Source organism: Nicotiana tomentosiformis, chromosome 11 (assembly GCF_000390325.3).
Source record: "Nicotiana tomentosiformis chromosome 11, ASM39032v3, whole genome shotgun sequence".
Taxonomy (NCBI): domain Eukaryota; kingdom Viridiplantae; phylum Streptophyta; class Magnoliopsida; order Solanales; family Solanaceae; genus Nicotiana; species Nicotiana tomentosiformis.
In genome coordinates, this window is record NC_090822.1 from 11849392 (window position 1) to 11867305 (window position 17914).

Here is a 17914-nt window from a genome sequence, read left to right on the forward strand (position 1 = left end):
ATGTGGATACAATATTTACCATGGTAGAACAAACTTTCACATCACAACTCTTATTTTTTCCTGAAATTTCATCCTTGTCCATTAATTCAACGTGAAAGTTATAAAGTTTGAATATAAAGTGAGAAGAGTTCGTACTCACTTTTCCACCCTGTTGTGTCTTAACTCTTCAGGCAAGAAAAAGGCGCATATTTCAAACGTAAAATTCTCCAGGCTACAATAATATCACATCGAAAGCCAACAAAAAACAGAAGGGAGAGAACTAGAATAAAAGCGGCAGGCCGAGCGAAAAATAATTCATACCTTTCGCGGCCTTTTAGCTAAGATCAAGTGTAGTATTTGTCCTTCTTAGTTAAATATCTGATACGTGAGTCATCAACTCATACAATATTAATTCAGTTTTTTAAGGGGCAGTTAAGGTAGCTTGCTACTTGGGCTCTCATGCGTTGCACTGTTGCAAGGGTCTGACGCACCCCACCAAATCAACTTGAAATTTCTTAATAGGCCTTGCTTTATATTTCTTTATTAGTATGTATTTTTGTACTTTGATTATATAATATTATACAAAAAATCTTACAGACGCAAAGTAATATACTCTATCATGTAAGTGAAAAAAAGGACATTTATCTTCCTATCATGATCATGTGAAATACTTGGCAAAGACTCTTAATTTTAAACATTAGAGTAAACTAATTTATTATAATCCATTAGTTAACAAGTTGATTAACCGTATTTTGAAACAAAGACATTAAAAAAAGTTAGTGTAGACTAATTTTGATGTTACTAATGAAAATCATTTTGATCCCCCAAATTTACCTTAAAAATCAAACTCATCCTTCAACAATAGACATTTTGCTCCTCTTATCATATGCATTGTCTATTTTACCCTTAACATTTTCAATTTCTTCTCTACGCACATAAACTTTTTGTTATATTGAAATTGGTAAAACACTAAGCTAAATATCTTATTATTAATTTTATAACTAAAGCTCAATAAAATTTAACTAGAATAATTCTTTTATGAATTTGTAACAAAATTCATTGTTATTACTTTTTGTCGTTACTTTAATATTAAGTATAAATCTAAGTTTTACTTTCTCTTTTATTTTATATATATGTGCGCGCGCGGTGTGTGTATTTTTGAATTTTTATTTTTATTAATGAAATATATTTTAAGTTGTAATTTAAAGAACATTGAAGGTTTATATGTAATGTTTTAGGAATTTATTATAAAACCTAACTCTATTTTTAATATTATTGCGCTACCTTTTATTTGATTGAAATTACCAAATATTTTACTCTAATTGTAATGACACGGCCGGTCGTTTCGAGAGTTATAGCTAAGTTTTTCCCATTTCTGCTTCTTTTTGTGTTCTTCAGCTATATTATGATATGTCGGGTTAGTTGGTTCGGGTCCGGAGTGGTTTCGGAGTGAATTGAGACACTTAGTCTCTTTATTAGAAGCTTAAATTGGAAAAGTCAACCGGATGTTGACTTATGTATAAACAATCTCGGATTTGAATTTTGATAGTTCTGTTAGCTCCGTTAGGTAATTTTGGACTTACGAGCGCATTCAGAATGTAATTTGGATGTACGTAGTGGAATTAGGCTTGAATTGGCAAAAATTAAAAATTTGGCGATTTTGATCGGTAGTGAAAAATTTGATATCGGGGTCGGAATGGATTTTCGGAAGTTGGAGTAGGTTCGTGGTATCATTTCTCACGTGTGTGTAAAATTTGAGGTAATTCGAACGTGATCTGATAGGTTTCGGTATCGTTTGCGGAATTTGGAAGTTTAGAAGTTCTTAGGCCTGAATACGGGCGTAATTTGGTGTTTTGATGTTGATTTGAGTGATCCAAAGGTTCGACTAAGTTTGTATGAGGTTATAGGATATGTTGGTATGTTTGGTTGTTGTCCCGAGGGTCTCAGGGTGATTCCGGGTGGTTAACGGAAGGTTTGGAGTTGGAGAAGTGCAGTTGAAGCTGCTGCTACTGGTGCTTTACACACCTGCGAAGTGAGAACCGCAGGTGCGAGGCCGCAAGAGCGAAGAAAGAGCCGCAGGTGCGGCTAAGGGAGATTTGGGCTCAGACCGCATGTGCGATGGAAATCCCGCATCTGCGGTGGTCGTAGAAGCGATTTAGGGGGCGCAGATGCGCAGATAGATCGCAGGTACGGCTTGGGTCCCGCATCTACGATGACCGCAAATGCGGTCAAGCGATCGTAGGAGATGAGTCAGGCTTTTAATGAATTTTCACAGAAGCGGAGGCCGTTTCGCAGATGCGGTTCCGCAGGTGCGGTTTTAACTGGGCAGAAAACCCCATCTCGAGGTTTTGTCTTCCATTTTCAATTTTGGACTTGGGGAGCTCGGGAGAGAGGCAATTTGTCGAAGGTTTTCAAGGAAGACGTTGGGGTAAATTATTCTAACCCGTATTGGTCTAATTTTCGTGAATCTATGGCTTTGCTCATCATTTAATTAGGGATTGGAATTAGAAATTTAGGGATTTAGGGCTTGGGAATTGGAGAGTGAACTTTGGGGTTTTGGAGGGGCAATTGAGGTTGAATTTTGGTAAATTTGGTATAACTAGACTCGTGAGTGAATAGGCTTTCAGATTTTGTGACTTTTGTCAGATTTCGAGACGTGGGCCCGGGGAGGGGGGGGGGAGGGGTTTGAGTCGATTTCGGATTTTGGCTCTAATTTAGTAGTTTTCTTGTGGAATTGATCCCTTTAGCCTTTATTGATTGTGTTGTATTACTTTTGGCTAGATTCGGAACGTTTGGAGGCCGATTTGAGAGGCAAAGGCATCGCAAAGTAGGATTTTGCTCGGATTGAGGTAAGTAACAGTCTTAAATCTGGTTTTGAGGATATGAAATCCCGAGAATTTGTATGATGTGAATATTTGGAGGTGACGCATATGCTAGGTGATGGGCGTGTGAGCGTGCACCGTGAGGGATTGTGACTTGGTCTGTCCTGTGAGATTGTAAAGTCGAATAGCCATTGTTATTACTTGTTTTTCCTTGTCTTGAGCAATTGACTGCCTTTCATGTTAGAAGCCATGCTTAGGCCATATGATATCACTGTTGGGACCCGCAGCGGTCGAATAATTGTTGAATTGACTGCTAATTGTTGTCTTGTACTCAATCACAGTCTTATTTGTGTGTTATATCTCCATTCCATCTCATTTTTTGTTGATACTTGTTGTATTCTGTGTTTGGGCTAATTACTATGATATTCTGTGAGCCCGAGAGGCTGGAGAGGTTAGTGACTGAGATAGGGCCTAAGTGCCGGGTTGAGAGCTATGTGAGATATATTGGATCGAGCTGCAAGCCGTAGCAATATTGGATCGAGTTGCACGACGCAACAAGCCTTCGAGCCATATATCGGATCGGGCCGCACGCCGCAATAATATATGGATCAGGATGCACGCCGCAACAGTATTGGGTCAGGCTGCACGCCACAGCAATATAGCGCTTGGGATGTAGGAGCCCCTCCGGAGTCTGTACACCCCCAATGAGCGCAGGTACCTTTGATTGTGGGTATTAAGACTGAGAGCCGAGTGATTGAGCTGTTGAGATAGATGAGTGACAGTAGCCATGTGAGGCTGTACTTACTCTTATTTGTTGTTGCACTTAGTTGCTAATTGTTGTTGTTGTGAAATTTTCTGGAGGGCTTATATTGTTGTACCTAAGCTCAAAATGTTTTGATTTAAAACACTAGATTGAAAGCATGCCTATTTTACTTGCTGGAATTACTGAAATGAACTGCATTTGTGTAGCTCGTCACTGCTTCTCAGTTCCTTATTTAATTCTATTACTTACTGAGTTGGAAGTACTCACGTTACTCCCTGTACCTTGTGTGAAGATCCAGGTATGACCGGACATGGGGGTCATTGAGTTTGTGCGCAGTTGATTTTCAGGAGATTTACGAGGTAGCTGCCGGCGTTCGCAGACCTTGTGCTCCTTCCTTATTATCTTTCTTTCTCTGTATTGATATCTAGATGCAGACTATTGTAGACACTGTCTTTTAGATTGAAAGTCTAGTTACTCATGACTTAGTGACACCCCGATGTCGGGCTATTTTTTTGCACTTATATTTTATTTGGGTTTTACCCCGTATTTATGAGATACTCCGGTTATTTTAAATGTCTTAATTCATTTCTGTTATATTTTGAAAGTGTTTTGGAAAGGTCGGCTTGCCTAGTACCACGATAGGCACTAGCGCTTGGGCTGTAGGAGCCCCTCCGGAGTCTGTACACCCCCAATGAGCGCAGGTACCTTTGATTGTGGGTATTGAGGCTGAGAGCCGAGTGATTGAGTTGTTGAGATAGATGAGTGACAGTAGCCCTGTGAGGTTGTACTTGCTCTTATTTGTTGTTGCACTTCGTTGCTAATTGTTGGTGTTGTGAAATTTTCTGGAGGGCTTATATTGTTGTACCTGAGCTCGAAATGTTTTGATTTAAAACACCGGATTGAAAGCATGCCTATTTTTCTTGCTAAAATTACTGAAATGAACTGCATTTGTATAGCTCGTCACTGCTTCTCAGTTCCATATTTAATTCTGTTACTTACTGAGTTGGAAGTACTCACATTACACCCTACACCTTGTGTGCAGATCAAGGTGTGACCGGACGTGAAGGTCATTGAGTTTGTGCGTAGTTGATTTTCCGGAGATTTACGAGGTAGCTGCCGGCGTTCGCAGACCTTGTGCTCCTTCCTTATTATCTTTCTTTCTCTGTATCGATATCTAGACTCAGACTATTGTAGACACTATCTTTTAGATTGAAAGTCTAGTTGCTCATGACTTAGTGACATCCCGATGTCGGGCTATTTTTTCCCACTTATGTTTTATTTGGGTTTTATCCCGTATTTATGAGATACTCCGATTATTTTAAATGTCTTAATTCATTTCTGTTAAATTTTGAAAGTGTTTTGGAAAGGTCGGCTTGCCTAGTACCACGATAGGCGCCATCACGACGGGTTAGGTTTTGGGTCGTGACACTAATATTTAAATTTTGCATATTTCCTTCATTAATCAATATCAGTAAATTATATATGATTGATTATCATTTTTTATTTTTTAAAATATATTTTCACTATAGGTAAATTCATAACATAGATTAAGAAAAATATCATGATATTAAAAAAGTAAAAAAAAAATTATCGACCACGTCTGATAAAATTGAGGATAAAATAAGCATTTTAAAAATACAATTAAATTTCAAGGAGCAGAATGTCTATTGTTCAATGTTGGAGAAGGAGTTTGATTTTTAAGATGAAGTTGGGAGATCAAAATGATTTTCACCCAATTTAAGTAGAATTCGTGGATGTCACGACCCAAAATCCGACCACAAGTATCGTGATGGCACTTAGTATCCAAGACTAGGTAAGTCGATTATAATTACACTTTGAGCCATTTTTGTTTTGAAATAGAAAACCGAATACACGTGTTGAAACTAAAAGCGGAAACAAATATAACAACCTCCCAAGACTGGTAATACTGGGTCACGAACTCTAACTGAATACATGCAATGATCTCAAGGATCGAATATACAATATTGTTCGAATAATAATTAATAGTACATTAAAATAGAAAGGCTCCAAGGGACTGTGACGACCAAGCAATTCTACCTTGAATCCTTACGATCAACACACTAACTCTGCTCGAGTCCAATATCTTTAGTACCCGATCTGCACAAAAATGTGCAGAAGTATAGTATGAGTACACCACGGTCGGTACCCAGTAAGTATCAAGACTAACCTCGGTGGAGTAGTGACGAGGTACAATGTCACGACCCAAAATCCTAACATGTCGTGATGGCGCCTATCTCAATACTAGGCAAGTCGATAATCTCAATAAATCATAATAATCTCTTTTGAAAATATAATATTTGAATTTCATAGAAAACCTCAAAACCCGGTGTCACTGAGTACATGAGTATCTAATATGAATACAAAATCTGACTGATAAAACATTGTCTAAAATATAGAACAGTACAATAACTGAAAGAAAGAGAGTCAAAGTCAGCGGACTCCAAGCAGCTACCTTGATAGTCTCCAACTGATAGCACTCTGAGATCTAACATTCGCCATGTCCGCAAGCACCTGGATCTGCACACGAGATGCAGAGTGTAGTATGAGTACAACCAACTCAATAAGTAACAAGACTAACCTCCGGGATGAAAGTAGTGACAAGCTCCGTAGGTACAATTCAGTACATAAATAATGGTACAGAAATGAAGGCATGCTTTCAAATTCAACAGTTAAACTCTGTACAAGCAAAAATAGATCAATACTGCATGATATGGGGAATATGACATCTCAGTGGTAAGACCTCATGTACTACTAGTCACAAATCATTCGGTCACTCGGTATTGTTTATGGCCAATCCATCCCAGGGATATTCCATCTCGTATATATATACACATCGAGTGAAAGTCAATCACTCAGTACCGCATAAGGCCAATCCAGCCTTGGAAAATTCATTCCCAAATGTAAATGATACGGACAAGATCCATATCCAGGAAAATTCATCACAATATAAATAAGTAAGGCAAGTCCATGCCCTGGGAAGTCCATCCCGAATATATAATCATCTACGCTCACTAGGGGTGTGTACAGACTCCGGAGGGGCTCCTTCAGCCCAAGCGTGATATAAAGCCGATATGGCATGCTGCAGGCGGACATCCTTGATCCATTTAATAATAAAGCCTGTAAGGCCTGCTGCATGCGGGATGCCCCGATCAATATAATAATAAAGCCTGTAAGGCCTGCTGCAGGCGGGCAGCCCCGATCCATATAATAATAAAACCTATAAGGCCTGCTGCAGGCAGGCAACCCCGATCCATATAATAACAATATATATAAAGCCAATATGGCCTGCTGCGGCGCACAACTCGATCCCCTTAATATCCTCAAAATGGATGAATATGACTGAGTGTGAAATATATATTTTTAAAATAATTAATTTAACAGCAACACGACCCCATGGGTCCCAAAATATCGGCATGTAACCTAAACATGATCCTTAATAAGAGCCTCAGCTCAATTTCTCTAACATGTGGAGGATACACGGATAATAACATGATTCTTTAATTTTTACCACTCCACAAAATTTATTTGAGTCACAATTTCTATGGTGCACGTCCACACACTCGTCAACTATCGTGTGCGTTACCTCCAAATAATTTATATAACACCAAATTCGGGGATTCATACCCTCAGAACCAAATTTAGAAGTGTTACTTATCTCAATCCAAGAAAATTCTTTATTCCAATAAACCTTTTCCTCGTGATTCGGCCTCCGAACGCCTCGAATCTTAGTCAAAATAATTTGATATAATGAACACGAGGTATAGGAATCAATTCCATATGAAAATGCTAAATTTCACAATAAAAATCCGAAATTAATTCAAAAATTGACAGTGGGGCCCACATATCAGAACCCGACAAAAGTTACAAAATATGAACGCTCATTCAAACACGAGTCCAACCATACAAAGAATACTAAATTCCGACTCCGATTCGGCCTTCAAACCCTCAAATCAAATTTTGGAAAATTTCTATTCTAATCCCCCAAATCACAAAATAGGTGCTGGAAATAGTGCTAGATTCATGAATAATGTACCAAATCAAGTTAAGATTATTTACCCCAGTCCAATTTGTGAAGTTTGCCTCTACAAATCGCCCAAACCGAGCTCCCAAACTCTATTTTTGTCAAAAATGGCAAAAAAAAAAACCCCGTTTATAGAGCCTCTGCTGTTTTCGAGCGCCACAGATAGCGTGGGGCACAATTTCTAGAATTCCAAAACTTTTCAGCGCTAGGGCTAGCGCCTCACGCTACCCTGGGCGCTCGCGGTGACGGGAAATCTTTCATGACACGGAAATTGGCATAACTCTCTCATACGATGTCTGAATTCGACGAATCTTTTTGCTATGGCTCTAAAATTTCAATACAGATCCAATGCTTCAATCAAAACTGAATTTGGATATCATTTGCATAATATAATACCACTTATTCTTGAAGAAATGACGTTGGAACTATCAAATTTCATCTTCTAAATTCGATGCCGAAACCTATCAAATCAAGTCCGATTGACTTTAATTTTTGCACACAAGTCATAAATGACATAACAGGCCTATTCCAATTTCCAGAATCTGATTTTGACCCCGATATAAAAAATCCAACTCCCCGGTCAAACTTCCAAAGTTAAATTTTTATTTTAGCCATTTCAAGCCTAATTTAACTACATATTTTCAAATAATTTTTCGGACACGCTCCTAAGTCCAAAATCACCATACAGAGCTATTGGAATCATTAAAATTCTATTCCGGGGTCGTTTACACATAAGTTAACATCCGGTCAACCTTTTCAACTTTAGTTTTCATCTTGGAGACTAAGTATTTCAATTCATTTCAAAACCTCGCCCAACCCGAACTAATTACCCCGTCAAGTCATATAGCAACTGTAAAGCATCAATTGAGCAGTAAATGGGGGAACAGGGCTGTAATACTCAAAACAAGCGGTCGGGTCATTACATACAGTCAAGACACTCACTAGTCAAATAACCTGTACAATATAGCAGTATACAATAGTACTAAAAAATAACTAGCAGTAATAGCAACAAAAATCAACCAGTGATATAAAAAGCAAGGCAACAAGAACACCATAATTATTACTCAAACGAATAAGGAACACAAGTACAACCAATTAAACAAGTCCTTCAAATATAAATCTTTCACATATAATTCTTTCGAATAAATACCTTCCTAATATATTTCTTTCAAATAAATATCTTTCAGATATAAAAATTCTTTCAAATAAATATCTTTTAAATATAAAATTCTTTCAAATAAATATCTTTCGAATATACTTCTTTCAAATAAATATCACTTTGTGATACCTCATTTCATAAACATAAAACACGGGTCTCAGCCCACTTTCATATTTTTGTAATACGCGTCTCAGCCCACTTACATATTTTCGTAACAAAGGTATCAGCCCACTTTCATATTTTTGTAACACGGGTCTCAGCCCACTTTCATATTTTTGTAACACGGGTCTCAGCCCACTTTCATATTTTCATAGCACCTCGTACCCATATTTCTATCAAAACCGCATGGACAACTCACGTGCCAATAATAAAAATCATCATATTTTTATCGGCACCTCGTGCCCACATTTCATATCGGTTGCGGCATGCAACCCGATCCCATATAACATAATCTGCCCTGCAATAGCCCAGGCTCACAATTTCAACATAGATCACACTATTATCAAGTTTACCGAAATAACAAGACAAGTTGCACAAGGTATAAAAATAAACACAAGGAAAATCACAACACCACATGAAAATTACCAACGCAATAACCCCATATCATCACATAAAAATTACCAACACAATAACCCCACATCATCACATATCATCCCTGACAATAGCCACCTTTATCTCTCCTATAGCTACCTTTATCACTCCTATAATAGCCTCTCTTGTCCCTCCGCCCTGATAATAACAATAGCCACCCTTATCGCTCCTATAGACACCCTTATCGCAACTATAGCCACCTTTATCGCTCCTATAATAACCTCCCTTATCGCTCTGTTTAATAGCCTCCCTTATCGCTCCGCCCAGACAATATCCCAACACACATAACAATAGTGAAATGCCACCCTTATGCCCGCATAATGTCAACAGTGGAATGCCCCCCTTATAAGCCGCATAACAGTAACCCAGATCACACAACAATTCACATAGGATATTATCACAACAGCACATCATCATCAACTCGTATTTACAAATTGTCTGTACGCCACAACCACTCCAAAGGTACAATAAAGTCAATTAATTTCACAACAGATAGTCCACGGCTCAACACAATGTATATAAAATCTCAAAACCAACCACAAGGATGGGAAAATAACTCATCACAGGACAACGCCTTCTTTAATCCAACTTTTTGATAAATATATAAACGACTCAATTTAAATAAATTTAATTAATTATTTGCATATGAAAAATCCATAATGTGATTATTTCCAAGAAATATCAAATCAACAAACACACGGAATTTACATAAAAATTCAGGTGGTAGTCACACCAAATTATCATATAAAATACAAATTCGACAAACAAGGAATGAGGCATGACAAATCATGGATTTACTAAGTTCCAGCAATTTTCCAATTTAATACATAAGGGCATCTACGAATTTCAACCGATATAATTTGCACATATAAACTAAGTATGTACTCGTCACCTCGCGTATATGATTTTCAATTACACAATTTTCGCATAAGACTCAATGCCTAAGAGGTAATTATTCCGCTCAAGGTTAGGCAAGATACTTACCTCAAGCAACTCAATCCACCGGTAAGCCATTTTCCGCGATTATCCAACTCCGAATGGCTCGAATCCAGATGAATATTTCCTTGAAAATCCTTCGGCAAAATTGCTACAAACCGAGATTTCTTTATTCAGCTCTTTGGTGATATTAAACCCTCCAACTACTCTTACAACTTCGATCTACATCAACATAATTCGATTGGACTAATATTAGTAAAATTTTCTGATTTTAGGTCATTTAGGCATTTTATCAAATACTAGTAGGCATGAATCTCTACATCTCTTAGTCATAGAATTAGTTCATCCAACTACTACCATTTACCAATAATTTATCCCACCATCATTATTAAATAATTCATAACTTCCAATATCACATACATGACAATCCATCCACACCCAACCAACAAAATTCCATCAAATAATCACCTTTCAATCTCTACAATGGTTATGTATTTAAATTGGGAACTTATGGCTTCCAATCACCATACCATAAGTTCCAATACTTAATTCATACTCATATTCCCACAATATATCCATACATGTAAGTCTAAGAGTGTATGATTACCTCTTGGAAGAAATCTTGCAAAACCCTCATTTGAGTTCTTGAAGATATTTCTTGAAGATCTAAGTATTTTATGTGTAGATTTCATCAATACTAGTATAGAAATTATGGAATTTCACACCAAGATAATGGGGATTGCTTACCTTGAAGAAGAGAGGAGTTGGTGGTCTTGAGAGAGAGTTGAGAAGATCTCCGAAATTTGTCCAAATAAAATGGGGAAAATGAGCCTCGAATTGGCTTAAAAAGAGCTGGAGCTGATCCGTGCCCGGTCTGGCAAAGTGAACCTCACTTCGTTGTCTACTGCATGCAAGAGAAGATAGGATCCGCGCCCGGTCTGCCGAAGTGACCCTCACTTCGTTGTGCGCCAAAATAACTGGGTGATCTAACTTTGGTAATTTGATCATAACTTTTAGTAGGAATGTCCAAATGACGAACAACTTAATGTGTTAGAAACTAGACTCAAAGGACTACACTCTAGGTGCAACATTCATGGAAAGTATCTTCACATTATGAGAGTTATACCTGTTCAAAGGTAGGTGTTGTGCAAATTAAGACACCTTTTCCACTTAATATTTTCAACTTTCGCCAATTAGTGCCGAAACCTTCTAGACCTGTCCAAATGCAAATCCGGGAATACGCCCAAGTCCAAAATCATCATACGGGCCTAACGGAACTATCAAAATTCCGATCCGAGGTCGAATAATAAAAAGTCAAATTTGGTCATCTCTTTCAACTTAAGGCTTCCAACATGAAATTTATTCTTACGAACTAATCCCGAAATACTTAAAAATCAAAACCGACGATTCACACACGTTATAATACATCATATGAAGCTATTCAAGACATCAAATAGTTGGAAGGAGAGCAAATGTTCAAAACGAAAAATCGGGTCGTTACATCCTTCCCCACTTAAACATGCATTCGTCCTCGAACGTGCCAAGAATCTTTTTGAGGACATTCAATTACTTAGTGTATTATTACACACTTACTCGCGGGTGATTCTACGTCACTGCAAATTTAACATGGATACGACAACGCCATCTCTTTTGAAGATTATTTCTCTCATCCATACTTATAATAAATCAAATTTCTTATACTCCAAGCATTTCCAAAAGGCCTAATTAGTTTTCACATCAATACACGGTATTAGTCTCAACCGGTTGTAGCAACTTGTGCCTACACTTGCACGGCACAACCACATAACGTAATACATCATACATAGGCCCATTATAATAACTCTGGTCACAATAGCTACCTATAATCAATTACGGCACCGACAATTATCTTCATCTCAGTTTAAGCCTTGCTTGAAACCTTCACAATACTAACAACAATTTGAGGAACATGAAAATATCGTAATTAATCACCTGAATCGTTGAGTCACATTTAACGTCACCTGGGCACTCACCCCGTAGGCTAAACCACAATAATTACAACAAGAATATGGCTATCATGCACAGATAAACACACAAAAATAAAAGAATTATCAAATAAGCCTAACAGGCATAACTCCCTATTTGTACTATAATGCAATTCAATTTCACAAGGGAGAATTTAACACATGAATTTAACCACAAGGATCTCACCTTGATATAACTTCCACTGCGACACGTTGCCCGATTTAAACATATCAATTCAGATTAAAATGCGAGGATCCCATCCTCAGCTCTAAATCACAAGTATTATGAACATCGTGCCAACTGGATTTTTTTTTCTATTTCTTTTTCCTTCTTTTAAATAAATCTCGACTAACAATTTCACAATACATAATGAACCCCCATACCATTAGGGCAATCAAATTCACAAAGTCTAATCAAACTATCCCGAATCTACATCAAAACCCACTGTAGTGAGTAATAGAAAGTCACTTTTGGACTCATATCCCTCAATAGTGTACAAAACAAAATGATAGACACGGGCTAACACCATCAAATCTCCTAATAGGGATAAACACGTGAGTGGTGTACAAATCACAAACTCGCCCTATATGGAGCATGATGGGAGGTCTAACCTCAATAATCAGAATTGAATCAAAATAAGAATAGGGCTCCTCTATTATTATCTAAATCATACCAGTAATGACACCATATGGTGTAGCAGCCTTAGCCATACCATAGCAAATTTATCAATGGGTCGGGCCTCCCCCTCTAGGGCGCCCTCTACCCGCCTGTCCTCCACCCCTAACTGGTTGTGTTTGTGGCATAGTAACTGGGACGGGGACTGTAGCCTGAGTTTCCTGATAAAATTCATCTCTACCAAGTCTGGGGCAATCTCTCATGATATGCCTAGTATCACCACACTCATAACAACCCTTCTAAGGTCGCGACTGCTCGTACTGAGTTTGTGCCGAATAACTAGAATAACCATTGTAAAAATCTCGTACCGGTGGTGCACTAAAAGTATTAACTGGAGCACTACGAGTACTCCGAATTGTGGACTGGGCTGACCGACTGCCCGAGCCTCCGCCATGATGAGTCATAACTACAGAGTAGAATCCACTGAATTCTCCAGAGCTCCAAGACCTTTTGACCTCCTTAGACTCATTTTCCTCACTTCGAACACGTTCTAACATCCGGGCAATCTCTACTACTTGCTGAAATGGAATGTCAGTCTGCAACTCTCGAGCCATACATATTTTAAAATCATAATTGAGCTCTTCAATGAATCTGCAGACTCTCTATCTAATTGTAGGAACCAAGATAGGTGTATGACGGGCTAACTCACTGAACCTGATAACATATTCTGACACCATCATGGTGCCCTGATGTAACCGTTCAAACTTTGTGTGCTACACATCCCGGAGAGCCTAGGAAACAAACTCTTTCAAAAACATCTCCGAAAATTGAGCCGAAGTTGGTGGCATTGCACTAATTGGTCTACCTTCTTCATAAACTTGCCACCACTGATACGCTGCTCCTGACAGCGAAAATGTAGTAAAGGAAACTCCACTCACTTCCACAATACCCATGGTGCGGAGAATACGATGACACTTTTATAGAAATCTCTGGGCATCCTCGATAGTTGTACCACTAAAGGTAGGTGGACTATACCTCTTAAATCACTCAAGTATCTTTTGTTCTTCTTCTGATACCTCTGGCCTGACCTCAGGCTGAATCGGAATAACAGGTTATACCGGCACCACACCCAGAACCTCATCAATGTGAGCCTTTTGCTATGGAGTACGGGTGGTAGGACTCTGAACTAGTCCCCCAATCTGTGAAATATTTGGTGAAACGGAGATCAATTCTGCCTGAGTCAATGTACCAAACATGTTCAGGAACTGTGCTAAAGTCTACTGATGTCCGGGGGGTGACAACAGGTGCTTGGTGACTCCTGAACTGCTGCTCTGACATGTGCTTTAGCTGCGGCATGTGCCCTTCCTCGGCCTCTACCTCGGCCCCGTCCTCTTGTGGCCCTAGCAGAATGCGCGGGTGTCTGCTTAGCTGACCCGGTAGCACGTGTTCTCACCATTTTGAGAGAATAGAGATACAAAGGCTCAAACTCCAAAATCATCAAATTCCACATGACAGGAATGAAAGAAGTGGAAATTTCCTAACAATTTTGTAGCCTCTCGAAGATAAGTATAGACGTCTCCGTACCGATCTACAAGACTCTACTAAACTCGTTCATGACTCGTAGAACCTATGAACCAAGAGCTCTGATACCAACTTGTCACGGCCCAAAATCCCACCACATGTGTCGTGATGGCACTTAGTCTCTAAGACTAGGTAAGCCGATTACAATTACACTTCAAGCCATTTTTTTGAAATAGAAAATCGAATACACGTGTCAAAACCAAAAGCGGAAACAAATGTAACAACCTCCCAAGACTGGTAATACTAAGTCACGCACGCTAACTAAATACATGCAATGATCTCAAGGATAGAATATACAATATTGTTCGAATAATAATTAATAGTACAATAAAATGGAAAGACACCAAGGGACTGCGACGACCAAGCATCTCACGCCCCGAGCCTAGGGGGCGAGACCGGCACCTGGTGCCTCACCTATCCTTGCGTACCAACTTGTGACTAAGGGACTCTAAATATATGATATCATACTTTGACCATGGGACACATTGCAAGACAACTGCGAATGCTGACTAAATATCAATATAAAGCTGGGCCGACAAGGCCGTCATAATTATTGCAGCTGACAAACCAACCAAATATATATACAAGGCCCGCAAGCCCAAAGTACTACACTAACTGGCAGGATATGTCTACAAGCCTCTACTGATGGATATACTGTGATCAGAACAGCTTCCCGACCTACTCATAACATATATAAATATATACACAAGACGTACATAAACCTCTAGACTAGGCAACTCCGAAAGGCATGGAACTTACCGATCAAGCTGAACTCGGGCAACGCTTAATGAGGAGGTCTACTTGCCTGTCTGTCTGAACCTTCACGCGAGAAATGCAGCACCCCCAGAAAAGGGACGTCAGTACGAAATAATGTACCGAGTATGTAAGGTAATATATTGAAAGCTGAAACTGAACTGATAATATAATAACTGGAAGTAACTGGGAGTCAAAGATAATCTGAAGATATGCTCACCTATTGATACTGACTCAACTCTCTCAATATAGTAAGTAAAATAGTTGTCCGGCCCTATAAGACTGGGTATATACATATATAATTGCTCTGCCGTAGTAGGCTCGCTCATAGGCACTCGGCCATACTAGGCTCTGTATCTCGGCCAACTGGGCTCGCTCATAGGTGCTCGGCCACAGTAGGCTCGGTATATAACTTACCATCTGATCAGAGGTTGCCCAATAGGGGCCTGCCCATCGATTATAGCTCTATGGTAATGAAAATACTGTAATACTGTATATATAGACTCTCTGCTCTCTTGACTGGAAGGAGGAAATACTCAATTGAATATTGTACTTACAAGACTAGGAAAAATATACGTAAATTTCGGAACATGAATTTTTTCTTTATACCTCGTTATCAAACTTGTGTAATTACGAGATCATGCAAAATGAAGGAAGAGCTTAGCCTTAATATACCTGGAATAGGGAAAAATCTGTATGTTGTTCTTGGGAAAGATTGTACCGTGCTCTCTTAGAATTGCAAATCCCGTTGCTATTACGCAGTGTAACTTTGTATGAAAATTTATCCAAAATCCGTCACTTTCCTTAGTTTTAATTCACGTTTTTTTGTGAATTAGACTTGAAGATTGTGAATTGATCATTCTTGTATGAAATTGCACTATACTCTTTCTTTGTGAAATGATCATATTCTTGTATGAAATTAGTTGAATTTAAGAAGTCTTACCTTAGTGGGTGTGGGGCCCACTAGGTGATGACTTAGCAAAGAACCCCTCTAAAATTTGCCACCTTTTTTGTGTGAGTTAATACTCATCATCAAGGCCCCTTTGGGCAGCCACGTTAAGGGGGGTTATACTTATCCAAATGTTGTTATTAATTAGCTAATCTCCCATAAAAAATTATTAATTACCCAATTATCCACATAATTAAGAATTATCTCAAATTACTTAAATTATTACTCACTTTTAACACGCCTTATATACCTTACTATTATGGCCATGTGGTACCTTGTATAGTACTAGTCTAAAAATATCGGGTATTTTAGCTCGGGCCGTATTTTTTCTCAAAATATCAAAGTTCGACGAAATTCATTTTCTTCGATTTGCTTACCCTCTCACCTTCACGAATTTACTTATCACTTGTTTGAAATAGGATAATACTTATAATCCAAAAATAATCTCATCCCCGAACTTACTTCGATTTACTTACGACGAAACTTTAACGTACGAAAATACGGGATGTAACATCTTATTTCCGAGCATATATCAATTTGCTTATGGTGTACTTTCACGTACGAAAGCATGGGGTGTATCATCATTCCCCCTTTGGAACATTCGCCCTCGAATGTTTATTGATGCACTTATCATTCTCATAACCCATAGCTCTTGCGAATACTTTAATATTCTCCTTTCCATTTAGACAACTATTCTTTGAATAAATTCAAAGGCTAGGGCATTCCCCCCTTTAAGCCTCTTTCTCACACCAGGACTTGTAGTCGGAATCCTTCTAATCTCGTAACTGTTGCTACTTTCTATCATGTAGCCTGTACGACTCTAACTTTGTATATGCGCCTATACGACGCTTCTCTCCTATTTCCTCTAGATCTTAGCCAATCTCTAGGCCTCACTTTGTGAACATATACAAAATTATGTCAAGTTGTTCCTCTGGGCGTCATTAGGTTTACTATATCTTAGTAGGCCATACTATATCGTAACTCTTACTTCGATTTATTGTTATTGAGGTCTGCGACCAAACTCCAGGTTACTCTTGTTGCTTATCCTATATGCATAAAGCTAAGTCTTTTAATGCTTCTTCATTACTGTTCATCTTAAGAATGATGGTCTAATCTCATCCCGTACTTTGTATCTTTTATCCATCTATTGTTGACTCACCTTAATACCGATAACTTGACCTCTTATGTAACACTGCCGCTAGGGCTCACGTCTCATCGGGGAACATCTGAAATAATTAGACGGATCTACCTTGGGTGATACCATGTTTCCATAACCGTATTTCATAGCATCCCAATGTGATTCATCCTATGTGGGTTATTCTAATCCTGTACAACTCATGAAATCCTCTTCAAGTCATTACTCGATCGAAGGCCCAAACGTTATCCTTTATTTATCACAATTACACTCTCTTTCCACTACCATGGCAGCATTTCATTTTTTCTAAATGCTACTAGTATTAGACTCCTTTTAGTTTATTTAGGAAATACTAAACTTTCTATAACTTAGATAAACCATCAGCTCTCTTGTTTCCATGGGCTTAATCCCGAGAACTTATCCATTCTCGTCACCTTCTCACTCGCCCTTTCTCGTCCTTACTCATGTCATAAAACTTTGTCGCTTTACTATACTTTAGCTTGCGACCTATACATATCTATTTATACTATTCGCAGCCTTCCTTCAACTTGCTTGCACCATAGATTTCCTTTTGTTATTTTGGAA

At 38.5% G+C, this 17914-nt stretch overlaps 1 pseudogene; it reads left to right on the forward strand.

The window, feature by feature from the left end:
- Positions 1 to 296: 296 nt before the first annotated feature.
- LOC117281493 (U2 spliceosomal RNA) lies at positions 297 to 475 on the forward strand (annotated as a pseudogene).
- The last annotated feature ends 17439 nt before the right edge of the window (positions 476 to 17914 follow it).